The sequence below is a fragment of the Crinia signifera genome, unplaced genomic scaffold, assembly GCF_055691185.1.
Source record: "Crinia signifera unplaced genomic scaffold, ASM5569118v1 HAP2_SCAFFOLD_99, whole genome shotgun sequence".
Lineage (NCBI taxonomy): Eukaryota > Metazoa > Chordata > Amphibia > Anura > Myobatrachidae > Crinia > Crinia signifera.
In genome coordinates, this window is record NW_028142853.1 from 173,395 (window position 1) to 196,759 (window position 23,365).

Consider the following 23,365-nt stretch of genomic DNA (forward strand, 5'->3'; position numbering starts at 1 on the left):
TTTAAATTGGAAGCTTTTTCTTTTTATTGCCAGTACAGACATTTGGAAGAGGTCAAACAGACACAATAGCCATCACCTAAAGACTTACCACACTGTTTAGGCCCAATTCCAACTGCTTCTGGCAGCTAAACAGTGTTGAGCCTCTTTAGTAGTTTAATTTAAGACCCCCTGCTAATATCATGTCCTGTAGGTCTTTTTACATTACCAACACATGATTTTTTTCAGTAAGCCAATACAGTTAGGAAACTTTTTTATTAGCTTACCTGGTGATAGAAGTAGAAGAGGGCAAAAAAGTGCCTGTATCTCACCTACAGCCATACCACATTGGATAGGCCCAATCTCGTCTGATCTTGGAAGCTAAGCAGTGTTGGGACTGGTTAGTACTTGGGTGGGAGACCACATGGGAACACCAGGTGCTGTAGGTTTTTTCACATTACAGGCAAATTGTTTTTATTCTCTAGCTATTTAAATTGGAAACTTTTTCTTTTTATTGCCAGTACAGACATTTGGAAGAGGTCAAACAGACACAATAGCCATCACCTAAAGACTTACCACACTGTTTAGGCCCAATTCCAACTGCTTTTGGAGGCTAAACAGTGTTGAGCCTGTTTAGTAGTTTAATTTAAGACCCCCTGCTAAGATCATGTCCTGTAGGTCTTTTTACATTACCAACACATGATTTTTTTTAAGTAAGCCAATACAGTTAGGAAACTTTTTTATTAGCTTACCTGGTGATAGAAGTAGAAAGTGCAAAAAAGTGCCTGTATCTCACCTACAGCCATACCACATTGGATAGGCCCAATCTCGTCTGATCTTGGAAGCTAAGCAGTGTTGGGCCTGGTTAGTACTTAGGTGGAAGACCACCTGGGAACACCAGGTGCTGTAGGTTTTTTCACATTACTGGCAAATTGTTTTTATTCTCTAGCTATTTAAATTGGAAACTTTTTCTTTTTATTGCCAGCACAGACATTTGGAAGAGGTCAAACAGACACAATAGCCATCACCTAAAGACTTACCACACTGTTTAGGCTCAATTCCAACTGCTTTTGGCAGCTTAACAGTGTTGAGCCTCTTTTGTAGTTTAATTAAAGCCCCCCTGCTAATATCATGTCCTGTAGGTCTTTTTACATTACCAACACATGATTTTTTTTAGTAAGCCAATACAGTTAGGAAACTTTTGTATTAGCTTACCTGGTGATAGAAGTAGAAGAGGGCAAAAAAGTGCCTGTATCTCACCTACAGCCATACCACATTGGATAGGCCCAATCTCGTCTGATCTTGGAAGCTAAGCAGTGTTGGGCCTGGTTAGTACTTGGGTGGGAGACCACCTGGGAACACCAGGTGCTGTAGGTTTTTTCACATTACTGGAAAAATTGTTTTTTTTCTCTAGCTATTTATATTGGAAACTTTTTCTTTTTATTGCCAGCACAGACATTTGGAAGAGGTCAAACAGACACAATAGCCATCACCTAAAGACTTACCACACTGTTTAGGCTCAATTCCAACTGCTTTTGGCAGCTAAACAGTGTTGAGCCTCTTTTGTAGTTTAATTTAAGACCCCCTGCTAATATCATGTCCTGTAGGTCTTTTTACATTACCAACACATGATTTTTTTCAGTAAGCCAATACAGTTAGGAAACTTTTGTATTAGCTTACCTGGTGATAGAAGTAGAAGAGGGCAAAAAAGTGCCTGTATCTCACCTACAGCCATACCACATTGGATAGGCCCAATCTCGTCTGATCTTGGAAGCTAAGCAGTGTTGGGCCTGGTTAGTACTTGGGTGGAAGACCACCTGGGAACACCAGGTGCTGTAGGTTTTTTCACATTACTGGCAAATTGTTTTTATTCTCTAGCTATTTAAATTGGAAACTTTTTCTTTTTATTGCCAGCACAGACATTTGGAAGAGGTCAAACAGACACAATAGCCATCACCTAAAGACTTACCACACTGTTTAGGCTCAATTCCAACTGCTTTTGGCAGCTTAACAGTGTTGAGCCTCTTTTGTAGTTTAATTTAAGCCCCCCTGCTAATATCATGTCCTGTAGGTCTTTTTACATTACCAACACATGATTTTTTTTAGTAAGCCAATACAGTTAGGAAACTTTTGTATTAGCTTACCTGGTGATAGAAGTAGAAGAGGGCAAAAAAGTGCCTGTATCTCACCTACAGCCATACCACATTGGATAGGCCCAATCTCGTCTGATCTTGGAAGCTAAGCAGTGTTGGGCCTGGTTAGTACTTGGGTGGGAGACCACCTGGGAACACCAGGTGCTGTAGGTTTTTTCACATTACTGGAAAAATTGTTTTTTTTCTCTAGCTATTTATATTGGAAACTTTTTCTTTTTATTGCCAGCACAGACATTTGGAAGAGGTCAAACAGACACAATAGCCATCACCTAAAGACTTACCACACTGTTTAGGCTCAATTCCAACTGCTTTTGGCAGCTAAACAGTGTTGAGCCTCTTTTGTAGTTTAATTTAAGACCCCCTGCTAATATCATGTCCTGTAGGTCTTTTTACATTACCAACACATGATTTTTTTCAGTAAGCCAATACAGTTAGGAAACTTTTGTATTAGCTTACCTGGTGATAGAAGTAGAAGAGGGCAAAAAAGTGCCTGTATCTCACCTACAGCCATACCACATTGGATAGGCCCAATCTCGTCTGATCTTGGAAGCTAAGCAGTGTTGGGCCTGGTTAGTACTTGGGTGGGAGACCACATGGGAACACCAGGTGCTGTAGGTTTTTTCACATTACTGGCAAATTGTTTTTATTCTCTAGCTATTTAAATTGGAAACTTTTTCTTTTTATTGCCAGTACAGACATTTGGAAGAGGTCAAACAGACACAATAGCCATCACCTAAAGACTTACCACACTGTTTAGGCCCAATTCCAACTGCTTTTGGCAGCTAAACAGTGTTGAGCCTCTTTAGTAGTTTAATTTAAGACCCCCTGCTAATATCATGTCCTGTAGGTCTTTTTACATTACCAACACATGATTTTTTTCAGTAAGCCAATACAGTTAGGAAACTTTTTTATTAGCTTACCTGGTGATAGAAGTAGAAGAGGGCAAAAAAGTGCCTGTGTCTCACCTACAGCCATACCACATTGGATAGGCCCAATCTCGTCTGATCTTGGAAGCTAAGCAGTGTTGGGCCTGGTTAGTACTTGGGTGGGAGACCACATGGGAACACCAGGTGCTGTAGGTTTTTTCACATTACAGGCAAATTGTTTTTATTCTCTAGCTATTTAAATTGGAAACTTTTTCTTTTTATTGCCAGTACAGACATTTGGAAGAGGTCAAACAGACACAATAGCAATCACCTAAAGACTTACCACACTGTTTAGGCCCAATTCCAACTGCTTTTGGCAGCTAAACAGTGTTGAGCCTCTTTAGTAGTTTAATTTAAGACCCCCTGCTAATATCATGTCCTGTAGGTCTTTTTACATTACCAACACATGATTTTTTTCAGTAAGCCAATACAGTTAGGAAACTTTTTTATTAGCTTACCTGGTGATAGAAGTAGAAGAGGGCAAAAAAGTGCCTGTATCTCACCTACAGCCATACCACATTGGATAGTCCCAATCTCGTCTGATCTTGGAAGCTAAGCAGTGTTGGGCTTGGTTAGTACTTGGGTGGGAGACCACATGGGAACACCAGGTGCTGTAGGTTTTTTCACATTACAGGCAAATTGTTTTTATTCTCTAGCTATTTAAATTGGAAACTTTTTCTTTTTATTGCCAGTACAGACATTTGGAAGAGGTCAAACAGACACAATAGCCATCACCTAAAGACTTACCACACTGTTTAGGCCCAATTCCAACTGCTTCTGGCAGCTAAACAGTGTTGAGCCTCTTTAGTAGTTTAATTTAAGACCCCCTGCTAATATCATGTCCTGTAGGTCTTTTTACATTACCAACACATGATTTTTTTCAGTAAGCCAATACAGTTAGGAAACTTTTTTATTAGCTTACCTGGTGATAGAAGTAGACGAGGGCAAAAAAGTGCCTGTATCTCACCTACAGCCATACCACATTGGATAGGCCCAATCTCGTCTGATCTTGGAAGCTAAGCAGTGTTGGGACTGGTTAGTACTTGGGTGGGAGACCACATGGGAACACCAGGTGCTGTAGGTTTTTTCACATTACAGGCAAAGTGTTTTTATTCTCTAGCTATTTAAATTGGAAATTTTTTCTTTTTATTGCCAGTACAGACATTTGGAAGAGGTCAAACAGACACAATAGCCATCACCTAAAGACTTACCACACTGTTTAGGCCCAATTCCAACTGCTTTTGGCAGCTAAACAGTGTTGAGCCTGTTTAGTAGTTTAATTTAAGACCCCCTGCTAAGATCATGTCCTGTAGGTCTTTTTACATTACCAACACATGATTTTTTTTAAGTAAGCCAATACAGTTAGGAAACTTTTTTATTAGCTTACCTGGTGATAGAAGTAGAAGAGGGCAAAAAAGTGCCTGTATCTCACCTACAGCCATACCACATTGGATAGGCCCAATCTCGTCTGATCTTGGAAGCTAAGCAGTGTTGGGCCTGGTTAGTACTTGGGTGGGAGACCACCTGGGAACACCAGGTGCTGTAGGTTTTTTCACATTACTGGCAAATTGTTTTTATTCTCTAGCTATTTAAATTGGAAACTTTTTCTTTTTATTGCCAGCACAGACATTTGGAAGAGGTCAAACAGACACAATAGCCATCACCTAAAGACTTACCACACTGTTTAGGCTCAATTCCAACTGCTTTTGGCAGCTAAACAGTGTTGAGCCTCTTTTGTAGTTTCATTTAAGACCCCCTGCTAATATCATGTCCTGTAGGTCTTTTTACATTACCAACACATGATTTTTTTCAGTAAGCCAATACAGTTAGGAAACTTTTGTATTAGCTTAGCTGGTGATAGAAGTAGAAGAGGGCAAAAAAAAGCTTTTAACTCACCTACAGCCATACCACATTGGATAGGCCCAATCTCGTCTGATCTTGGAAGCTAAGCAGTGTTGGGCCTGGTTAGTACTTGGGTGGAAGACCACATGGGAACACCAGGTGCTGTAGGTTTTTTCACATTACTGGCAAATTGTTTTTATTCTCTAGCTATTTAAATTGGAAACTTTTTCTTTTTATTGCCAGTACAGACATTTGGAAGAGGTCAAACAGACACAATAGCCATCACCTAAAGACTTACCACACTGTTTAGGCCCAATTCCAACTGCTTTTGGCAGCTAAACAGTGTTGAGCCTCTTTAGTAGTTTAATTTAAGACCCCCTGCTAATATCATGTCCTGTAGGTCTTTTTACATTACCAACACATGATTTTTTTCAGTAAGCCAATACAGTTAGGAAACGTTTTTATTAGCTTACCTGGTGATAGAAGTAGAAGAGGGCAAAAAAGTGCCTGTGTCTCACCTACAGCCCTACCACATTGGATAGGCCCAATCTCTTCTGATCTTGGAAGCTAAGCAGTGTTGGGCCTGGTTAGTACTTGGGTGGGAGACCACATGGAAACACCAGGTGCTGTAGGTTTTTTCACATTACAGGCAAATTGTTTTTATTCTCTAGCTATTTAAATTGGAAACTTTTTCTTTTTATTGCCAGTACAGACATTTGGAAGAGGTCAAACAGACACAATAGCCATCACCTAAAGACTTACCACACTGTTTAGGCCCAATTCCAACTGCTTTTGGCAGCTAAACAGTGTTGAGCCTGTTTAGTAGTTTAATTTAAGACCCCCTGCTAATATCATGTCCTGTAGGTCTTTTTACATTACCAACACATGATTTTTTTTAAGTAAGCCAATACAGTTAGGAAACTTTTTTTTTAGCTTACCTTGTGATAGAAGTAGAAGAGGGCAAAAAAAGTGCCTGTATCTCACCTACAGCCATACCACATTGGATAGGCCCAATCTCGTCTGATCTTGGAAGCTAAGCAGTGTTGGGCCTGGTTAGTACTTGGGTGGGAGACCACCTGGGAACACCAGGTGCTGTAGGTTTTTTCACATTACTGGCAAATTGTTTTTATTCTCTAGCTATTTAAATTGGAAACTTTTTCTTTTTATTGCCAGCACAGACATTTGGAAGAGGTCAAACAGACACAATAGCCATCACCTAAAGACTTACCACACTGTTTAGGCTCAATTCCAACTGCTTTTGGCAGCTAAACAGTGTTGAGCCTCTTTTGTAGTTTAATTTAAGACCCCCTGCTAATATCATGTACTGTAGGTCTTTTTACATTACCAACACATGATTTTTTTCAGTAAGCCAATACAGTTAGGAAACTTTTGTATTAGCTTACCTGGTGATAGAAGTAGAAGAGGGCAAAAAAGTGCCTTTAACTCACCTACAGCCATACCACATTGGATAGGCCCAATCTCGGCTGATCTTGGAAGCTAAGCAGTGTTGGGCCTGGTTAGTACTTGGGTGGGAGACCACATGGGAACACCAGGTGCTGTAGGTTTTTTCACATTACAGGCAAATTGTTTTTATTCTCTAGCTATTTAAATTGGAAAAATTTTCTTTTTATTGCCAGTACAGACATTTGGAAGAGGTCAAACAGACACAATAGCCATCACCTAAAGACTTACCACACTGTTTAGGCCCAATTCCAACTGCTTTTGGCAGCTAAACAGTGTTGAGCCTCTTTAGTAGTTTAATTTAAGACCCCCTGCTAATATCATGTCCTGTAGGTCTTTTTACATTACCAACACATGATTTTTTTCAGTAAGCCAATACAGTTAGGAAACGTTTTTATTAGCTTACCTGGTGATAGAAGTAGAAGAGGGCAAAAAAGTGCCTGTGTCTCACCTACAGCTCTACCACATTGGATAGGCCCAATCTCTTCTGATCTTGGAAGCTAAGCAGTGTTGGGCCTGGTTAATACTTGGGTGGGAGACCACATGGAAACACCAGGTGCTGTAGGTTTTTTCACATTACAGGCAAATTGTTTTTATTCTCTAGCTATTTAAATTGGAAACTTTTTCTTTTTATTGCCAGTACAGACATTTGGAAGAGGTCAAACAGACACAATAGCCATCACCTAAAGACTTACCACACTGTTTAGGCCCAATTCCAACTGCTTTTGGCAGCTAAACAGTGTTGAGCCTGTTTAGTAGTTTAATTTAAGACCCCCTGCTAATATAATGTCCTGTAGGTCTTTTTACATTACCAACACATGATTTTTTTTAAGTAAGCCAATACAGTTAGGAAACTTTTTTTTTAGCTTACCTTGTGATAGAAGTAGAAGAGGGCAAAAAAGTGCCTGTATCTCACCTACAGCCATACCACATTGGATAGGCCCAATCTCGTCTGATCTTGGAAGCTAAGCAGTGTTGGGCCTGGTTAGTACTTGGGTGGGAGACCACCTGGGAACACCAGGTGCTGTAGGTTTTTTCACATTACTGGCAAATTGTTTTTATTCTCTAGCTATTTAAATTGGAAACTTTTTCTTTTTATTGCCAGCACAGACATTTGGAAGAGGTCAAACAGACACAATAGCCATCACCTAAAGACTTACCACACTGTTTAGGCTCAATTCCAACTGCTTTTGGCAGCTAAATAGTGTTGAGCCTCTTTTGTAGTTTAATTTAAGACCCCCTGCTAATATCATGTCCTGTAGGTCTTTTTACATTACCAACACATGATTTTTTTCAGTAAGCCAATACAGTTAGGAAACTTTTGTATTAGCTTACCTGGTGATAGAAGTAGAAGAGGGCAAAAAAGTGCCTTTAACTCACCTACAGCCATACCACATTGGATAGGCCCAATCTCGTCTGATCTTGGAAGCTAAGCAGTGTTGGGCCTGGTTAATACTTGGGTGGGAGACCACATGGGAACACCAGGTGCTGTAATTTTTTTCACATTACAGGCAAATTGTTTTTATTCTCTAGCTATTTAAATTGGAAACTTTTTCTTTTTCTTGCCAGTACAGACATTTGGAAGAGGTCAAACAGACACAATAGCCATCACCTAAAGACTTACCACACTGTTTAGGCCAAATTCCAACTGCTTTTGGCAGCTAAACAGTGTTAAGCCTGTTTAGTAGTTTAATTTAAGACCCCCTGCTAATATCATGTCCTGTAGGTCTTTTTACATTACCAACACATGATTTTTTTTAAGTAAGCCAATACAGTTAGGAAACTTTTGTATTAGCTTACCTGGTGATAGAAGTAGAAGAGGGCAAAAAAGTGCCTGTATCTCACCTACAGCCATACCACATTGGATAGGCCCAATCTCGTCTGATCTTGGAAGCAAAGCAGTGTTGGGCCTGGTTAGTACTTGGGTGGGAGACCACCTGGGAACACCAGGTGCTGTAGGTTTTTTCACATTACTGGCAAATTGTTTTTATTCTCTAGCTATTTATATTGGAAACTTTTTCTTTTTATTGCCAGCACAGACATTTGGAAGAGGTCAAACAGACACAATAGCCATCACCTAAAGACTTACCACACTGTTTAGGCTCAATTCCAACTGCTTTTGGCAGCTAAACAGTGTTGAGCCTCTTTTGTAGTTTAATTTAAGACCCCCTGCTAATATCATGTACTGTAGGTCTTTTTACATTACCAACACATGATTTTTTTCAGTAAGCCAATACAGTTAGGAAACTTTTGTATTAGCTTACCTGGTGATAGAAGTAGAAGAGGGCAAAAAAGTGCCTTTAACTCACCTAGATCCATACCACATTGGATAGGCCCAATCTCGTCTGATCTTGGAAGCTAAGCAGTGTTGGGCCTGGTTAGTACTTGGGTGGGAGACCACATGGGATCACCAGGTGCTGTAGGTTTTTTCACATTACTGGCAAATTGTTTTTATTCTCTAGCTATTAAAATTGGAAGCTTTTTCTTTTTATTGCCAGTACAGACATTTGGAAGAGGTCAAACAGACACAATAGCCATCACCTAAAGACTTACCACACTGTTTAGGCCCAATTCCAACTGCTTTTGGCAGCTAAACAGTGTTGAGCCTCTTTAGTAGTTTAATTTAAGACCCCCTGCTAATATCATGTCCTGTAGGTCTTTTTACATTACCAACACATGATTTTTTTTAAGTAAGCCAATACAGTTAGGAAACTTTTTTATTAGCTTACCTGGTGATAGAAGTAGAAGAGGGCAAAAAAGTGCCTGTATCTCACCTACAGCCATACCACATTGGATAGTCCCAATCTCGTCTGATCTTGGAAGCTAAGCAGTGTTGGGCTTGGTTAGTACTTGGGTGGGAGACCACATGGGAACACCAGGTGCTGTAGGTTTTTTCACATTACAGGCAAATTGTTTTTATTCTCTAGCTATTTAAATTGGAAACTTTTTCTTTTTATTGCCAGTACAGACATTTGGAAGAGGTCAAACAGACACAATAGCCATCACCTAAAGACTTACCACACTGTTTAGGCCCAATTCCAACTGCTTCTGGCAGCTAAACAGTGTTGAGCCTCTTTAGTAGTTTAATTTAAGACCCCCTGCTAATATCATGTCCTGTAGGTCTTTTTACATTACCAACACATGATTTTTTTTAAGTAAGCCAATACAGTTAGGAAACTTTTTTATTAGCTTACCTGGTGATAGAAGTAGAAGAGGGCAAAAAAGTGCCTGTATCTCACCTACAGCCATACCACATTGGATAGTCCCAATCTCGTCTGATCTTGGAAGCTAAGCAGTGTTGGGCCTGGTTAGTACTTGGGTGGGAGACCACATGGGAACACCAGGTGCTGTAGGTTTTTTCACATTACTGGCAAATTGTTTTTATTCTCTAGCTATTTAAATTGGAAACTTTTTCTTTTTATTGCCAGTACAGACATTTGGAAGAGGTCAAACAGACACAATAGCCATCACCTAAAGACTTACCACACTGTTTAGGCCCAATTCCAACTGCTTTTGGCAGCTAAACAGTGTTGAGCCTCTTTAGTAGTTTAATTTAAGACCCCCTGCTAATATCATGTCCTGTAGGTCTTTTTACATTACCAACACATGATTTTTTTCAGTAAGCCAATACAGTTAGGAAACTTTTTTATTAGCTTACCTGGTGATAGAAGTAGAAGAGGGCAAAAAAGTGCCTGTGTCTCACCTACAGCCATACCACATTGGATAGGCCCAATCTCGTCTGATCTTGGAAGCTAAGCAGTGTTGGGCCTGGTTAGTACTTGGGTGGGAGACCACATGGGAACACCAGGTGCTGTAGGTTTTTTGACATTACAGGCAAATTGTTTTTATTCTCTAGCTATTTAAATTGGAAACTTTTTCTTTTTATTGCCAGTACAGACATTTGGAAGAGGTCAAACAGACACAATAGCCATCACCTAAAGACTTACCACACTGTTTAGGCCCAATTCCAACTGCTTTTGGCAGCTAAACAGTGTTGAGCCTCTTTAGTAGTTTAATTTAAGACCCCCTGCTAATATCATGTCCTGTAGGTCTTTTTACATTACCAACACATGATTTTTTTCAGTAAGCCAATACAGTTAGGAAACTTTTTTATTAGCTTACCTGGTGATAGAAGTAGAAGAGGGCAAAAAAGTGCCTGTATCTCACCTACAGCCATACCACATTGGATAGTCCCAATCTCGTCTGATCTTGGAAGCTAAGCAGTGTTGGGCTTGGTTAGTACTTGGGTGGGAGACCACATGGGAACACCAGGTGCTGTAGGTTTTTTCACATTACAGGCAAATTGTTTTTATTCTCTAGCTATTTAAATTGGAAACTTTTTCTTTTTATTGCCAGTACAGACATTTGGAAGAGGTCAAACAGACACAATAGCCATCACCTAAAGACTTACCACACTGTTTAGGCCCAATTCCAACTGCTTCTGGCAGCTAAACAGTGTTGAGCCTCTTTAGTAGTTTAATTTAAGACCCCCTGCTAATATCATGTCCTGTAGGTCTTTTTACATTACCAACACATGATTTTTTTCAGTAAGCCAATACAGTTAGGAAACTTTTTTATTAGCTTACCTGGTGATAGAAGTAGAAGAGGGCAAAAAAGTGCCTGTATCTCACCTACAGCCATACCACATTGGATAGGCCCAATCTCGTCTGATCTTGGAAGCTAAGCAGTGTTGGGCCTGGTTAGTACTTGGGTGGGAGACCACCTGGGAACACCAGGTGCTGTAGGTTTTTTCACATTACTGGCAAATTGTTTTTATTCTCTAGCTATTTATATTGGAAACTTTTTCTTTTTATTGCCAGCACAGACATTTGGAAGAGGTCAAACAGACACAATAGCCATCACCTAAAGACTTACCACACTGTTTAGGCTCAATTCCAACTGCTTTTGGCAGCTAAACAGTGTTGAGCCTCTTTTGTAGTTTAATTTAAGACCCCCTGCTAATATCATGTCCTGTAGGTCTTTTTACATTACCAACACATGATTTTTTTCAGTAAGCCAATACAGTTAGGAAACTTTTGTATTAGCTTACCTGGTGATAGAAGTAGAAGAGGGCAAAAAAGTGCCTGTATCTCACCTACAGCCATACCACATTGGATAGGCCCAATCTCGTCTGATCTTGGAAGCTAAGCAGTGTTGGGCCTGGTTAGTACTTGGGTGGGAGACCACATGGGAACACCAGGTGCTGTAGGTTTTTTCACATTACTGGCAAATTGTTTTTATTCTCTAGCTATTTAAATTGGAAACTTTTTCTTTTTATTGCCAGTACAGACATTTGGAAGAGGTCAAACAGACACAATAGCCATCACCTAAAGACTTACCACACTGTTTAGGCCCAATTCCAACTGCTTTTGGCAGCTAAACAGTGTTGAGCCTCTTTAGTAGTTTAATTTAAGACCCCCTGCTAATATCATGTCCTGTAGGTCTTTTTACATTACCAACACATGATTTTTTTCAGTAAGCCAATACAGTTAGGAAACTTTTTTATTAGCTTACCTGGTGATAGAAGTAGAAGAGGGCAAAAAAGTGCATGTATCTCACCTACAGCCATACCACATTGGATAGGCCCAATCTCGTCTGATCTTGGAAGCTAAGCAGTGTTGGGCCTGGTTAGTACTTGGGTGGGAGACCACATGGGAACACCAGGTGCTGTAGGTTTTTTCACATTACAGGCAAATTGTTTTTATTCTCTAGCTATTTAAATTGGAAACTTTTTCTTTTTATTGCCAGTACAGACATTTGGAAGAGGTCAAACAGACACAATAGCCATCACCTAAAGACTTACCACACTGTTTAGGCCCAATTCCAACTGCTTTTGGCAGCTAAACAGTGTTGAGCCTCTTTAGTAGTTTAATTTAAGACCCCCTGCTAATATCATGTCCTGTAGGTCTTTTTACATTACCAACACATGATTTTTTTCAGTAAGCCAATACAGTTAGGAAACTTTTGTATTAGCTTACCTGGTGATAGAAGTAGAAGAGGGCAAAAAAGTGCCTTTAACTCACCTACAGCCATACCACATTGGATAGGCCCAATCTCGTCTGATCTTGGAAGCTAAGCAGTGTTGGGCCTGGTTAGTACTTGGGTGGGAGACCACATGGGAACACCAGGTGCTGTAGGTTTTTTCACATTACAGGCAAATTGTTTTTATTCTCTAGCTATTTAAATTGGAAAAATTTTCTTTTTATTGCCAGTACAGACATTTGGAAGAGGTCAAACAGACACAATAGCCATCACCTAAAGACTTACCACACTGTTTAGGCCCAATTCCAACTGCTTTTGGCAGCTAAACAGTGTTGAGCCTCTTTAGTAGTTTAATTTAAGACCCCCTGCTAATATCATGTCCTGTAGGTCTTTTTACATTACCAACACATGATTTTTTTCAGTAAGCCAATACAGTTAGGAAACTTTTTTATTAGCTTACCTGGTGATAGAAGTAGAAGAGGGCAAAAAAGTGCCTGTATCTCACCTACAGCCATACCACATTGGATAGGCCCAATCTCTTCTGATCTTGGAAGCTAAGCAGTGTTGGGCCTGGTTAATACTTGGGTGGGAGACCACATGGGAACACCAGGTGCTGTAATTTTTTTCACATTACAGGCAAATTGTTTTTATTCTCTAGCTATTTAAATTGGAAACTTTTTCTTTTTCTTGCCAGTACAGACATTTGGAAGAGGTCAAACAGACACAATAGCCATCACCTAAAGACTTACCACACTGTTTAGGCCCAATTCCAACTGCTTTTGGCAGCTAAACAGTGTTGAGCCTGTTTAGTAGTTTAATTTAAGACCCCCTGCTAATATCATGTCCTGTAGGTCTTTTTACATTACCAACACATGATTTTTTTCAGTAAGCCAATACAGTTAGGAAACTTTTTTATTAGCTTACCTGGTGATAGAAGTAGAAGAGGGCAAAAAAGTGCATGTATCTCACCTACAGCCATACCACATTGGATAGGCCCAATCTCGTCTGATCTTGGAAGCTAAGCAGTGTTGGGCCTGGTTAGTACTTGGGTGGGAGACCACATGGGAACACCAGGTGCTGTAGGTTTTTTCACATTACAGGCAAATTGTTTTTATTCTCTAGCTATTTAAATTGGAAACTTTTTCTTTTTATTGCCAGTACAGACATTTGGAAGAGGTCAAACAGACACAATAGCCATCACCTAAAGACTTACCACACTGTTTAGGCCCAATTCCAACTGCTTTTGGCAGCTAAACAGTGTTGAGCCTCTTTAGTAGTTTAATTTAAGACCCCCTGCTAATATCATGTCCTGTAGGTCTTTTTACATTACCAACACATGATTTTTTTCAGTAAGCCAATACAGTTAGGAAACTTTTGTATTAGCTTACCTGGTGATAGAAGTAGAAGAGGGCAAAAAAGTGCCTTTAACTCACCTACAGCCATACCACATTGGATAGGCCCAATCTCGTCTGATCTTGGAAGCTAAGCAGTGTTGGGCCTGGTTAGTACTTGGGTGGGAGACCACATGGGAACACCAGGTGCTGTAGGTTTTTTCACATTACAGGCAAATTGTTTTTATTCTCTAGCTATTTAAATTGGAAAAATTTTCTTTTTATTGCCAGTACAGACATTTGGAAGAGGTCAAACAGACACAATAGCCATCACCTAAAGACTTACCACACTGTTTAGGCCCAATTCCAACTGCTTTTGGCAGCTAAACAGTGTTGAGCCTCTTTAGTAGTTTAATTTAAGACCCCCTGCTAATATCATGTCCTGTAGGTCTTTTTACATTACCAACACATGATTTTTTTCAGTAAGCCAATACAGTTATTAAACTTTTTTATTAGCTTACCTGGTGATAGAAGTAGAAGAGGGCAAAAAAGTGCCTGTATCTCACCTATAGCCATACCACATTGGATAGGCCCAATCTCTTCTGATCTTGGAAGCTAAGCAGTGTTGGGCCTGGTTAATACTTGGGTGGGAGACCACATGGGAACACCAGGTGCTGTAATTTTTTTCACATTACAGGCAAATTGTTTTTATTCTCTAGCTATTTAAATTGGAAACTTTTTCTTTTTCTTGCCAGTACAGACATTTGGAAGAGGTCAAACAGACACAATAGCCATCACCTAAAGACTTACCACACTGTTTAGGCCAAATTCCAACTGCTTTTGGCAGCTAAACAGTGTTAAGCCTGTTTAGTAGTTTAATTTAAGACCCCCTGCTAATATCATGTCCTGTAGGTCTTTTTACATTACCAACACATGATTTTTTTTAAGTAAGCCAATACAGTTAGGAAACTTTTTAATTAGCTTACCTGGTGATAGAAGTAGAAGAGGGCAAAAAAGTGCCTGTATCTCACCTACAGCCATACCACATTGGATAGGCCCAATCTCGTCTGATCTTGGAAGCTAAGCAGTGTTGGGCCTGGTTAGTACTTGGGTGGGAGACCACATGGGAACACCAGGTGCTGTAGGTTTTTTCACATTACTGGCAAATTGTTTTTATTCTCTAGCTATTTATATAGGAAACTTTTTCTTTTTATTGCCAGCACAGACATTTGGAAGAGGTCAAACAGACACAATAGCCATCACCTAAAGACTTACCACACTGTTTAGGCTCAATTCCAACTGCTTTTGGCAGCTAAACAGTGTTGAGCCTCTTTTGTAGTTTAATTTAAGACCCCCTGCTAATATCATGTCCTGTAGGTCTTTTTACATTACCAACACATGATTTTTTTCAGTAAGCCAATACAGTTAGGAAACTTTTGTATTAGCTTACCTGGTGATAGAAGTAGAAGAGGGCAAAAAAGTGCCTGTATCTCACCTACAGCCATACCACATTGGATAGGCCCAATCTCGTCTGATCTTGGAAGCTAAGCAGTGTTGGGCCTGGTTAGTACTTGGGTGGGAGACCACATGGGAACACCAGGTGCTGTAGGTTTTTTCACATTACTGGCAAATTGTTTTTATTCTCTAGCTATTTAAATTGGAAACTTTTTCTTTTTATTGCCAGTACAGACATTTGGAAGAGGTCAAACAGACACAATAGCCATCACCTAAAGACTTACCACACTGTTTAGGCCCAATTCCAACTGCTTTTGGCAGCTAAACAGTGTTGAGCCTCTTTAGTAGTTTAATTTAAGACCCCCTGCTAATATCATGTCCTGTAGGTCTTTTTACATTACCAACACATGATTTTTTTCAGTAAGCCAATACAGTTAGGAAACTTTTTTATTAGCTTACCTGGTGATAGAAGTAGAAGAGGGCAAAAAAGTGCCTGTGTCTCACCTACAGCCATACCACATTGGATAGGCCCAATCTCGTCTGATCTTGGAAGCTAAGCAGTGTTGGGCCTGGTTAGTACTTGGGTGGGAGACCACATGGGAACACCAGGTGCTGTAGGTTTTTTGACATTACAGGCAAATTGTTTTTATTCTCTAGCTATTTAAATTGGAAACTTTTTCTTTTTATTGCCAGTACAGACATTTGGAAGAGGTCAAACAGACACAATAGCCATCACCTAAAGACTTACCACACTGTTTAGGCCCAATTCCAACTGCTTTTGGCAGCTAAACAGTGTTGAGCCTCTTTAGTAGTTTAATTTAAGACCCCCTGCTAATATCATGTCCTGTAGGTCTTTTTACATTACCAACACATGATTTTTTTCAGTAAGCCAATACAGTTAGGAAACTTTTTTATTAGCTTACCTGGTGATAGAAGTAGAAGAGGGCAAAAAAGTGCCTGTGTCTCACCTACAGCCATACCACATTGGATAGGCCCAATCTCGTCTGATCTTGGAAGCTAAGCAGTGTTGGGCCTGGTTAGTACTTGGGTGGGAGACCACATGGGAACACCAGGTGCTGTAGGTTTTTTCACATTACAGGCAAATTGTTTTTATTCTCTAGCTATTTAAATTGGAAACTTTTTCTTTTTATTGCCAGTACAGACATTTGGAAGAGGTCAAACAGACACAATAGCAATCACCTAAAGACTTACCACACTGTTTAGGCCCAATTCCAACTGCTTTTGGCAGCTAAACAGTGTTGAGCCTCTTTAGTAGTTTAATTTAAGACCCCCTGCTAATATCATGTCCTGTAGGTCTTTTTACATTACCAACACATGATTTTTTTCAGTAAGCCAATACAGTTAGGAAACTTTTTTATTAGCTTACCTGGTGATAGAAGTAGATGAGGGCAAAAAAGTGCCTGTATCTCACCTACAGCCATACCACATTGGATAGTCCCAATCTCGTCTGATCTTGGAAGCTAAGCAGTGTTGGGCTTGGTTAGTACTTGGGTGGGAGACCACATGGGAACACCAGGTGCTGTAGGTTTTTTCACATTACAGGCAAATTGTTTTTATTCTCTAGCTATTTAAATTGGAAACTTTTTCTTTTTATTGCCAGTACAGACATTTGGAAGAGGTCAAACAGACACAATAGCCATCACCTAAAGACTTACCACACTGTTTAGGCCCAATTCCAACTGCTTCTGGCAGCTAAACAGTGTTGAGCCTCTTTAGTAGTTTAATTTAAGACCCCCTGCTAATATCATGTCCTGTAGGTCTTTTTACATTACCAACACATGATTTTTTTCAGTAAGCCAATACAGTTAGGAAACTTTTTTATTAGCTTACCTGGTGATAGAAGTAGAAGAGGGCAAAAAAGTGCCTGTATCTCACCTACAGCCATACCACATTGGATAGGCCCAATCTCGTCTGATCTTGGAAGCTAAGCAGTGTTGGGACTGGTTAGTACTTGGGTGGGAGACCACATGGGAACACCAGGTGCTGTAGGTTTTTTCACATTACAGGCAAATTGTTTTTATTCTCTAGCTATTTAAATTGGAAATTTTTTCTTTTTATTGCCAGTACAGACATTTGGAAGAGGTCAAACAGACACAATAGCCATCACCTAAAGACTTACCACACTGTTTAGGCCCAATTCCAACTGCTTTTGGCAGCTAAACAGTGTTGAGCCTGTTTAGTAGTTTAATTTAAGACCCCCTGCTAAGATCATGTCCTGTAGGTCTTTTTACATTACCAACACATGATTTTTTTTAAGTAAGCCAATACAGTTAGGAAACTTTTTTATTAGCTTACCTGGTGATAGAAGTAGAAGAGGGCAAAAAAGTGCCTGTATCTCACCTACAGCCATACCACATTGGATAGGCCCAATCTCGTCTGATCTTGGAAGCTAAGCAGTGTTGGGCCTGGTTAGTACTTGGGTGGGAGACCACCTGGGAACACCAGGTGCTGTAGGTTTTTTCACATTACTGGCAAATTGTTTTTATTCTCTAGCTATTTAAATTGGAAACTTTTTCTTTTTATTGCCAGCACAGACATTTGGAAGAGGTCAAACAGACACAATAGCCATCACCTAAAGACTTACCACACTGTTTAGGCTCAATTCCAACTGCTTTTGGCAGCTAAACAGTGTTGAGCCTCTTTTGTAGTTTAATTTAAGCCCCCCTGCTAATATCATGTCCTGTAGGTCTTTTTACATTACCAACACATGATTTTTTTCAGTAAGCCAATACAGTTAGGAAACTTTTTTATTAGCTTACCTGGTGATAGAAGTAGAAGAGGGCAAAAAAGTGCATGTATCTCACCTACAGCCATACCACATTGGATAGGCCCAATCTCGTCTGATCTTGGAAGCTAAGCAGTGTTGGGCCTGGTTAGTACTTGGGTGGGAGACCACATGGGAACACCAGGTGCTGTAGGTTTTTTCACATTACAGGCAAATTGTTTTTATTCTCTAGCTCTTTAAATTGGAAACTTTTTCTTTTTATTGCCAGTACAGACATTTGGAAGAGGTCAAACAGACACAATAGCCATCACCTAAAGATTTACCACACTGTTTAGGCCCAATTCCAACTGCTTTTGGCAGCTAAACAGTGTTGAGCCTCTTTAGTAGTTTAATTTAAGACCCCCTGCTAATATCATGTCCTGTAGGTCTTTTTACATTACCAACACATGATTTTTTTCAGTAAGCCAATACAGTTAGGAAACTTTTGTATTAGCTTACCTGGTGATAGAAGTAGAAGAGGGCAAAAAAGTGCCTTTAACTCACCTACAGCCATACCACATTGGATAGGCCCAATCTCGTCTGATCTTGGAAGCTAAGCAGTGTTGGGCCTGGTTAGTACTTGGGTGGGAGACCACATGGGAACACCAGGTGCTGTAGGTTTTTTCACATTACAGGCAAATTGTTTTTATTCTCTAGCTATTTAAATTGGAAAAATTTTCTTTTTATTGCCAGTACAGACATATGGAAGAGGTCAAACAGACACAATAGCCATCACCTAAAGACTTACCACACTGTTTAGGCCCAATTCCAACTGCTTTTGGCAGCTAAACAGTGTTGAGCCTCTTTAGTAGTTTAATTTAAGACCCCCTGCTAATATCATGTCCTGTAGGTCTTTTTACATTACCAACACATGATTTTTTTCAGTAAGCCAATACAGTTAGGAAACTTTTTTATTAGCTTACCTGGTGATAGAAGTAGAAGAGGGCAAAAAAGTGCCTGTATCTCACCTACAGCCATACCACATTGGACAGGCCCAATCTCTTCTGATCTTGGAAGCTAAGCAGTGTTGGGCCTGGTTAATACTTGGGTGGGAGACCACATGGGAACACCAGGTGCTGTAATTTTTTTCACATTACAGGCAAATTGTTTTTATTCTCTAGCTATTTAAATTGGAAACTTTTTCTTTTTCTTGCCAGTACAGACATTTGGAAGAGGTCAAACAGACACAATAGCCATCACCTAAAGACTTACCACACTGTTTAGGCCAAATTCCAACTGCTTTTGGCAGCTAAACAGTGTTAAGCCTGTTTAGTAGTTTAATTTAAGACCCCCTGCTAATATCATGTCCTGTAGGTCTTTTTACATTACCAACACATGATTTTTTTTAAGTAAGCCAATACAGTTAGGAAACTTTTTTATTAGCTTACCTGGTGATAGAAGTAGAAGAGGGCAAAAAAGTGCCTGTATCTCACCTACAGCCATACCACATTGGATAGGCCCAATCTCGTCTGATCTTGGAAGCTAAGCAGTGTTGGGCCTGGTTAGTACTTGGGTGGGAGACCACCTGGGAACACCAGGTGCTGTAGGTTTTTTCACATTACTGGCAAATTGTTTTTATTCTCTAGCTATTTATATAGGAAACTTTTTCTTTTTATTGCCAGCACAGACATTTGGAAGAGGTCAAACAGACACAATAGCCATCACCTAAAGACTTACCACACTGTTTAGGCTCAATTCCAACTGCTTTTGGCAGCTAAACAGTGTTGAGCCTCTTTTGTAGTTTAATTTAAGACCCCCTGCTAATATCATGTACTGTAGGTCTTTTTACATTACCAACACATGATTTTTTTCAGTAAGCCAATACAGTTAGGAAACTTTTGTATTAGCTTACCTGGTGATAGAAGTAGAAGAGGGCAAAAAAGTGCCTTTAACTCACCTACATCCATACCACATTGGATAGGCCCAATCTCGTCTGATCTTGGAAGCTAAGCAGTGTTGGGCCTGGTTAGTACTTGGGTGGGAGACCACATGGGATCACAAGGTGCTGTAGGTTTTTTCACATTACTGGCAAATTGTTTTTATTCTCTAGCTATTTAAATTGGAAGCTTTTTCTTTTTATTGCCAGTACAGACATTTGGAAGAGGTCAAACAGACACAATAGCCATCACCTAAAGACTTACCACACTGTTTAGGCCCAATTCCAACTGCTTTTGGCAGCTAAACAGTGTTGAGCCTCTTTAGTAGTTTAATTTAAGACCCCCTGCTAATATCATGTCCTGTAGTTCTTTTTACATTACCAACACATGATTTTTTTTAAGTAAGCCAATACAGTTAGGAAACTTTTTTATTAGCTTACCTGGTGATAGAAGTAGAAGAGGGCAAAAAAATGCCTGTATCTCATCTACAGCCATACCACATTGGATAGTCCCAATCTCGTCTGATCTTGGAAGCTAAGCAGTGTTGGGCTTGGTTAGTACTTGGGTGGGAGACCACATGGGAACACCAGGTGCTGTAGGTTTTTTCACATTACAGGCAAATTGTTTTTATTCTCTAGCTATTTAAATTGGAAACTTTTTCTATTTATTGCCAGTACAGACATTTGGAAGAGGTCAAACAGACACAATAGCCATCTCCTAAAGACTTACCACACTGTTTAGGCCCAATTCCAACTACTTGTGGCAGCTAAACAGTGTTGAGCCTCTTTAGTAGTTTAATTTAAGACCCCCTGCTAATATCATGTCCTGTAGGTCTTTTTACATTACCAACACATGATTTTTTTCAGTAAGCCAATACAGTTAGGAAACTTTTTTATTAGCTTACCTGGTGATAGAAGTAGAAGAGGGCAAAAAAGTGCCTGCATCTCAACTACAGCCATACCACATTGGATAGGCCCAATCTCGTCTGAACTTGGAAGCTAAGCAGTGTTGGGCCTGGTTAGTACTTTGGTGGGAGACCACATGGGAACACCAGGTGCTGTCGGTTTTTTCACATTACAGGCAATTTTTTTTTTATTCTCTAGCTATTTAAATTGGAAACTTTTTATTTTTATTGCCAGTACAGACATTTGGAAGAGGTCAAACAGACACAATAGCCATCACCTAAAGACTTACCACACTGTTTAGGCCCAATTCCAACTGCTTTTGGCAGCTAAACAGTGTTGGTCCCCTTTAGTAGTTTAATTTAAGACTCCCTGCTAATATCATGTCCTGTAGGTCTTTTTACATTACCAACACATGATTTTTTTCAGTAAGCCAATACAGTTAGGAAACTTTTTTATTAGCTTACCTGGTGATAGAAGTAGAAGAGGGCAAAAAAGTGCCTGTATCTCACCTACAGCCATACCACATTGGATAGGCCCAATCTCGTCTGATCTTGGAAGCTAAGCAGTGTTGGGCCTGGTTAGTACTTGGGTGGGAGACCACATGGGAACACCAGGTGCTGTAGGTTTTTTCACATTACAGGCAAATTGTTTTTATTCTCTAGCTATTTAAATTGGAAACTTTTTCTTTTTATTGCCAGTACAGACATTTGGAAGAGGTCAAACAGACACAATAGCCATCACCTAAAGACTTACCACACTGTTTAGGCCCAATTCCAACTGCTTTTGGCAGCTAAACAGTGTTGAGCCTCTTTAGTAGTTTAATTTAAGACCCCCTGCTAATATCATGTCCTGTAGGTCTTTTTACATTACCAACACATGATTTTTTTCAGTAAGCCAATACAGTTAGGAAACTTTTTTATTAGCTTACCTGGTGATAGAAGTAGAAGAGGGCAAAAAAGTGCCTATATCTCACCTACAGCCATACCACATTGGATAGGCCCAATCTTGTCTGATCTTGGAAGCTAAGCAGTGTTGGGCCTGGTTAGTACTTGGGTGGGAGACCACATGGGAACACCAGGTGCTGTAGGTTTTTTCACATTACAGGCAAATTGTTTTTATTCTCTAGCTATTTAAATTGGAAACTTTTTCTTTTTATTGCCAGTACAGACATTTGGAAGAGGTCAAACAGACACAATAGCCATCTCCTAAAGACTTACCACACTGTTTAGGCCCAATTCCAACTACTTTTGGCAGCTAAACAGTGTTGAGCCTCTTTAGTAGTTTAATTTAAGACCCCCTGCTAATATCATGTCCTGTAGGTCTTTTTACATTACCAACACATGATTTTTTTCAGTAAGCCAATACAGTTAGGAAACTTTTTTATTAGCTTACCTGGTGATAGAAGTAGAAGAGGGCAAAAAAGTGAATTTAACTCACCTACAGCCATACCACATTGGATAGGCCCAATCTCGTCTGATCTTGGAAGCTAAGCAGTGTTGGGCCTGGTTAGTACTTGGGTGGGAGACCACATGGGAACACCAGGTGCTGTAGGTTTTTTCACATCACTGGCAAATTGTTTTTATTCTCTAGCTATTTATATTGGAAACTTTTTCATTTTATTGCCAGCACAGACATTTGGAAGAGGTCAAACAGACACAATAGCCATCAGCTAAAGACTTACCACACTGTTTAGGCTCAATTCCAACTGCTTTTGGCAGCTAAACAGTGTTGAGCCTCTTTTGTAGTTTAATTTAAGACCCCCTGCTAATATCATGTCCTGTAGGTCTTTTTACATTACCAACACATGATTTTTTTCCGTAAGCCAATACAGTTAGGGAACTTTTGTATTAGCTTACCTGGTGATAGAAGTAGAAGAGGGCAAAAAAGTGCCTGTATCTCACCTACAGCCATACCACATTGGATAGGCCCAATCTCGTCTGATCTTGGAAGCTAAGCAGTGTTGGGCCTGGTTAGTACTTTGGTGGGAGACCACATGGGAACACCAGGTGCTGTAGGGTTTTTCACATTACAGGCAAATTGTTTTTATTCTCTAGCTATTTAAATTGGAAACTTTTTCTTTTTATTGCCAGTACAGACATTTGGAAGAGGTCAAACAGACACAATAGCCATCACATAAAGACTTACCACACTGTTTAGGCCCAATTCCAACTGCTTTTGGCAGCTAAACAGTGTTGAGCCTCTTTAGTAGTTTAATTTAAGACCCCCTGCTAATATCATGTCCTGTAGGTCTTTTTACATTACCAACACATGATTTTTTTCAGTAAGCCAATACAGTTAGGAAACTTTTTTATTAGCTTACCTGGTGATAGAAGTAGAAGAGGGCTAAAAAGTGCCTGTATTTCACCTACAGCCATACCACATTGGATAGGCCCAATCTCGTCTGTTCTTGGAAGCTAAGCAGTGTTGGGCCTGGTTAGTACTTGGGTGGGAGACCACATGGGAACACCAAGTGCTGTAGGTTTTTTCACATTACAGGCAAATTGTTTTTATTCTCTAGCTATTTAAATTGGAAACTTTTTCTTTTTATTGCCAGTACAGGCATTTGGAAGAGGTCAAACAGACACAATAGCCATCACCTAAAGACTTACCACACTGTTTAGGCCCAATTCCATCTGCTTTTGGCAGCTAAACAGTGTTGATCCTCTTTAGTA

At 39.9% G+C, this 23,365-nt stretch overlaps 42 non-coding genes and 8 pseudogenes across 42 annotated transcripts; all 50 read left to right on the forward strand.

Annotated features, from left to right (window-relative positions):
- The first annotated feature begins 306 nt into the window (after positions 1-306).
- Positions 307-425, forward strand: LOC146057065 (5S ribosomal RNA). The gene has a single exon (XR_014469642.1). It is a non-coding gene; the product is annotated as a 5S ribosomal RNA (ribosomal RNA).
- Positions 426-770: 345 nt separating this feature from the next.
- Positions 771-889, forward strand: LOC146056981 (5S ribosomal RNA). Its single transcript, XR_014469566.1, has one exon. It is a non-coding gene; the product is annotated as a 5S ribosomal RNA (ribosomal RNA).
- Positions 890-1,234: 345 nt separating this feature from the next.
- LOC146056914 (5S ribosomal RNA) lies at positions 1,235-1,353 on the forward strand. The gene has a single exon (XR_014469505.1). It is a non-coding gene; the product is annotated as a 5S ribosomal RNA (ribosomal RNA).
- Positions 1,354-1,699: 346 nt separating this feature from the next.
- Positions 1,700-1,818, forward strand: LOC146056929 (5S ribosomal RNA). The gene has a single exon (XR_014469518.1). It is a non-coding gene; the product is annotated as a 5S ribosomal RNA (ribosomal RNA).
- Positions 1,819-2,163: 345 nt separating this feature from the next.
- Positions 2,164-2,282, forward strand: LOC146056926 (5S ribosomal RNA). Its single transcript, XR_014469516.1, has one exon. It is a non-coding gene; the product is annotated as a 5S ribosomal RNA (ribosomal RNA).
- Positions 2,283-2,628: 346 nt separating this feature from the next.
- On the forward strand, positions 2,629-2,747 carry LOC146057122 (5S ribosomal RNA). The gene has a single exon (XR_014469684.1). It is a non-coding gene; the product is annotated as a 5S ribosomal RNA (ribosomal RNA).
- A 345-nt stretch (positions 2,748-3,092) lies between these two features.
- Positions 3,093-3,211, forward strand: LOC146057134 (5S ribosomal RNA). Its single transcript, XR_014469685.1, has one exon. It is a non-coding gene; the product is annotated as a 5S ribosomal RNA (ribosomal RNA).
- Positions 3,212-3,556: 345 nt separating this feature from the next.
- On the forward strand, positions 3,557-3,675 carry LOC146056941 (5S ribosomal RNA). The gene has a single exon (XR_014469529.1). It is a non-coding gene; the product is annotated as a 5S ribosomal RNA (ribosomal RNA).
- A 345-nt stretch (positions 3,676-4,020) lies between these two features.
- Positions 4,021-4,139, forward strand: LOC146057066 (5S ribosomal RNA). Its single transcript, XR_014469643.1, has one exon. It is a non-coding gene; the product is annotated as a 5S ribosomal RNA (ribosomal RNA).
- Positions 4,140-4,485: 346 nt separating this feature from the next.
- LOC146056939 (5S ribosomal RNA) lies at positions 4,486-4,604 on the forward strand. Its single transcript, XR_014469527.1, has one exon. It is a non-coding gene; the product is annotated as a 5S ribosomal RNA (ribosomal RNA).
- A 345-nt stretch (positions 4,605-4,949) lies between these two features.
- LOC146056965 (5S ribosomal RNA) lies at positions 4,950-5,068 on the forward strand. Its single transcript, XR_014469551.1, has one exon. It is a non-coding gene; the product is annotated as a 5S ribosomal RNA (ribosomal RNA).
- Positions 5,069-5,413: 345 nt separating this feature from the next.
- LOC146057117 (5S ribosomal RNA) lies at positions 5,414-5,532 on the forward strand (annotated as a pseudogene).
- Positions 5,533-5,879: 347 nt separating this feature from the next.
- Positions 5,880-5,998, forward strand: LOC146056951 (5S ribosomal RNA). The gene has a single exon (XR_014469538.1). It is a non-coding gene; the product is annotated as a 5S ribosomal RNA (ribosomal RNA).
- Positions 5,999-6,343: 345 nt separating this feature from the next.
- Positions 6,344-6,462, forward strand: LOC146057029 (5S ribosomal RNA). Its single transcript, XR_014469609.1, has one exon. It is a non-coding gene; the product is annotated as a 5S ribosomal RNA (ribosomal RNA).
- A 345-nt stretch (positions 6,463-6,807) lies between these two features.
- LOC146057157 (5S ribosomal RNA) lies at positions 6,808-6,926 on the forward strand (annotated as a pseudogene).
- A 346-nt stretch (positions 6,927-7,272) lies between these two features.
- Positions 7,273-7,391, forward strand: LOC146056963 (5S ribosomal RNA). Its single transcript, XR_014469549.1, has one exon. It is a non-coding gene; the product is annotated as a 5S ribosomal RNA (ribosomal RNA).
- Positions 7,392-7,736: 345 nt separating this feature from the next.
- LOC146057124 (5S ribosomal RNA) lies at positions 7,737-7,855 on the forward strand (annotated as a pseudogene).
- Positions 7,856-8,201: 346 nt separating this feature from the next.
- On the forward strand, positions 8,202-8,320 carry LOC146056921 (5S ribosomal RNA). Its single transcript, XR_014469511.1, has one exon. It is a non-coding gene; the product is annotated as a 5S ribosomal RNA (ribosomal RNA).
- A 345-nt stretch (positions 8,321-8,665) lies between these two features.
- Positions 8,666-8,784, forward strand: LOC146057151 (5S ribosomal RNA; annotated as a pseudogene).
- A 346-nt stretch (positions 8,785-9,130) lies between these two features.
- LOC146056942 (5S ribosomal RNA) lies at positions 9,131-9,249 on the forward strand. Its single transcript, XR_014469530.1, has one exon. It is a non-coding gene; the product is annotated as a 5S ribosomal RNA (ribosomal RNA).
- A 346-nt stretch (positions 9,250-9,595) lies between these two features.
- LOC146056900 (5S ribosomal RNA) lies at positions 9,596-9,714 on the forward strand. Its single transcript, XR_014469492.1, has one exon. It is a non-coding gene; the product is annotated as a 5S ribosomal RNA (ribosomal RNA).
- A 345-nt stretch (positions 9,715-10,059) lies between these two features.
- Positions 10,060-10,178, forward strand: LOC146057146 (5S ribosomal RNA). The gene has a single exon (XR_014469686.1). It is a non-coding gene; the product is annotated as a 5S ribosomal RNA (ribosomal RNA).
- Positions 10,179-10,523: 345 nt separating this feature from the next.
- On the forward strand, positions 10,524-10,642 carry LOC146056943 (5S ribosomal RNA). The gene has a single exon (XR_014469531.1). It is a non-coding gene; the product is annotated as a 5S ribosomal RNA (ribosomal RNA).
- A 345-nt stretch (positions 10,643-10,987) lies between these two features.
- LOC146056976 (5S ribosomal RNA) lies at positions 10,988-11,106 on the forward strand. The gene has a single exon (XR_014469561.1). It is a non-coding gene; the product is annotated as a 5S ribosomal RNA (ribosomal RNA).
- A 345-nt stretch (positions 11,107-11,451) lies between these two features.
- Positions 11,452-11,570, forward strand: LOC146057159 (5S ribosomal RNA). The gene has a single exon (XR_014469687.1). It is a non-coding gene; the product is annotated as a 5S ribosomal RNA (ribosomal RNA).
- A 345-nt stretch (positions 11,571-11,915) lies between these two features.
- On the forward strand, positions 11,916-12,034 carry LOC146057171 (5S ribosomal RNA). The gene has a single exon (XR_014469688.1). It is a non-coding gene; the product is annotated as a 5S ribosomal RNA (ribosomal RNA).
- Positions 12,035-12,379: 345 nt separating this feature from the next.
- On the forward strand, positions 12,380-12,498 carry LOC146057183 (5S ribosomal RNA). The gene has a single exon (XR_014469689.1). It is a non-coding gene; the product is annotated as a 5S ribosomal RNA (ribosomal RNA).
- A 345-nt stretch (positions 12,499-12,843) lies between these two features.
- On the forward strand, positions 12,844-12,962 carry LOC146057135 (5S ribosomal RNA; annotated as a pseudogene).
- Positions 12,963-13,307: 345 nt separating this feature from the next.
- On the forward strand, positions 13,308-13,426 carry LOC146057187 (5S ribosomal RNA). The gene has a single exon (XR_014469690.1). It is a non-coding gene; the product is annotated as a 5S ribosomal RNA (ribosomal RNA).
- Positions 13,427-13,771: 345 nt separating this feature from the next.
- On the forward strand, positions 13,772-13,890 carry LOC146057188 (5S ribosomal RNA). Its single transcript, XR_014469691.1, has one exon. It is a non-coding gene; the product is annotated as a 5S ribosomal RNA (ribosomal RNA).
- Positions 13,891-14,235: 345 nt separating this feature from the next.
- On the forward strand, positions 14,236-14,354 carry LOC146057150 (5S ribosomal RNA; annotated as a pseudogene).
- A 346-nt stretch (positions 14,355-14,700) lies between these two features.
- Positions 14,701-14,819, forward strand: LOC146057190 (5S ribosomal RNA). The gene has a single exon (XR_014469693.1). It is a non-coding gene; the product is annotated as a 5S ribosomal RNA (ribosomal RNA).
- A 345-nt stretch (positions 14,820-15,164) lies between these two features.
- Positions 15,165-15,283, forward strand: LOC146057192 (5S ribosomal RNA). The gene has a single exon (XR_014469694.1). It is a non-coding gene; the product is annotated as a 5S ribosomal RNA (ribosomal RNA).
- A 345-nt stretch (positions 15,284-15,628) lies between these two features.
- On the forward strand, positions 15,629-15,747 carry LOC146057193 (5S ribosomal RNA). The gene has a single exon (XR_014469695.1). It is a non-coding gene; the product is annotated as a 5S ribosomal RNA (ribosomal RNA).
- A 345-nt stretch (positions 15,748-16,092) lies between these two features.
- On the forward strand, positions 16,093-16,211 carry LOC146057194 (5S ribosomal RNA). Its single transcript, XR_014469696.1, has one exon. It is a non-coding gene; the product is annotated as a 5S ribosomal RNA (ribosomal RNA).
- Positions 16,212-16,556: 345 nt separating this feature from the next.
- Positions 16,557-16,675, forward strand: LOC146056944 (5S ribosomal RNA). Its single transcript, XR_014469532.1, has one exon. It is a non-coding gene; the product is annotated as a 5S ribosomal RNA (ribosomal RNA).
- A 345-nt stretch (positions 16,676-17,020) lies between these two features.
- On the forward strand, positions 17,021-17,139 carry LOC146057067 (5S ribosomal RNA). The gene has a single exon (XR_014469644.1). It is a non-coding gene; the product is annotated as a 5S ribosomal RNA (ribosomal RNA).
- A 346-nt stretch (positions 17,140-17,485) lies between these two features.
- On the forward strand, positions 17,486-17,604 carry LOC146056988 (5S ribosomal RNA). Its single transcript, XR_014469572.1, has one exon. It is a non-coding gene; the product is annotated as a 5S ribosomal RNA (ribosomal RNA).
- A 345-nt stretch (positions 17,605-17,949) lies between these two features.
- On the forward strand, positions 17,950-18,068 carry LOC146057195 (5S ribosomal RNA). The gene has a single exon (XR_014469697.1). It is a non-coding gene; the product is annotated as a 5S ribosomal RNA (ribosomal RNA).
- Positions 18,069-18,413: 345 nt separating this feature from the next.
- On the forward strand, positions 18,414-18,532 carry LOC146057196 (5S ribosomal RNA). The gene has a single exon (XR_014469698.1). It is a non-coding gene; the product is annotated as a 5S ribosomal RNA (ribosomal RNA).
- A 345-nt stretch (positions 18,533-18,877) lies between these two features.
- Positions 18,878-18,996, forward strand: LOC146057137 (5S ribosomal RNA; annotated as a pseudogene).
- A 346-nt stretch (positions 18,997-19,342) lies between these two features.
- On the forward strand, positions 19,343-19,461 carry LOC146057000 (5S ribosomal RNA). Its single transcript, XR_014469583.1, has one exon. It is a non-coding gene; the product is annotated as a 5S ribosomal RNA (ribosomal RNA).
- A 345-nt stretch (positions 19,462-19,806) lies between these two features.
- On the forward strand, positions 19,807-19,925 carry LOC146057160 (5S ribosomal RNA; annotated as a pseudogene).
- Positions 19,926-20,271: 346 nt separating this feature from the next.
- On the forward strand, positions 20,272-20,390 carry LOC146057001 (5S ribosomal RNA). The gene has a single exon (XR_014469584.1). It is a non-coding gene; the product is annotated as a 5S ribosomal RNA (ribosomal RNA).
- Positions 20,391-20,735: 345 nt separating this feature from the next.
- On the forward strand, positions 20,736-20,854 carry LOC146057058 (5S ribosomal RNA). The gene has a single exon (XR_014469636.1). It is a non-coding gene; the product is annotated as a 5S ribosomal RNA (ribosomal RNA).
- Positions 20,855-21,200: 346 nt separating this feature from the next.
- Positions 21,201-21,319, forward strand: LOC146057197 (5S ribosomal RNA). Its single transcript, XR_014469699.1, has one exon. It is a non-coding gene; the product is annotated as a 5S ribosomal RNA (ribosomal RNA).
- Positions 21,320-21,664: 345 nt separating this feature from the next.
- Positions 21,665-21,783, forward strand: LOC146057005 (5S ribosomal RNA). The gene has a single exon (XR_014469587.1). It is a non-coding gene; the product is annotated as a 5S ribosomal RNA (ribosomal RNA).
- Positions 21,784-22,128: 345 nt separating this feature from the next.
- Positions 22,129-22,247, forward strand: LOC146057198 (5S ribosomal RNA). Its single transcript, XR_014469700.1, has one exon. It is a non-coding gene; the product is annotated as a 5S ribosomal RNA (ribosomal RNA).
- A 345-nt stretch (positions 22,248-22,592) lies between these two features.
- On the forward strand, positions 22,593-22,711 carry LOC146056992 (5S ribosomal RNA). The gene has a single exon (XR_014469576.1). It is a non-coding gene; the product is annotated as a 5S ribosomal RNA (ribosomal RNA).
- A 345-nt stretch (positions 22,712-23,056) lies between these two features.
- On the forward strand, positions 23,057-23,175 carry LOC146057108 (5S ribosomal RNA). Its single transcript, XR_014469681.1, has one exon. It is a non-coding gene; the product is annotated as a 5S ribosomal RNA (ribosomal RNA).
- The last annotated feature ends 190 nt before the right edge of the window (positions 23,176-23,365 follow it).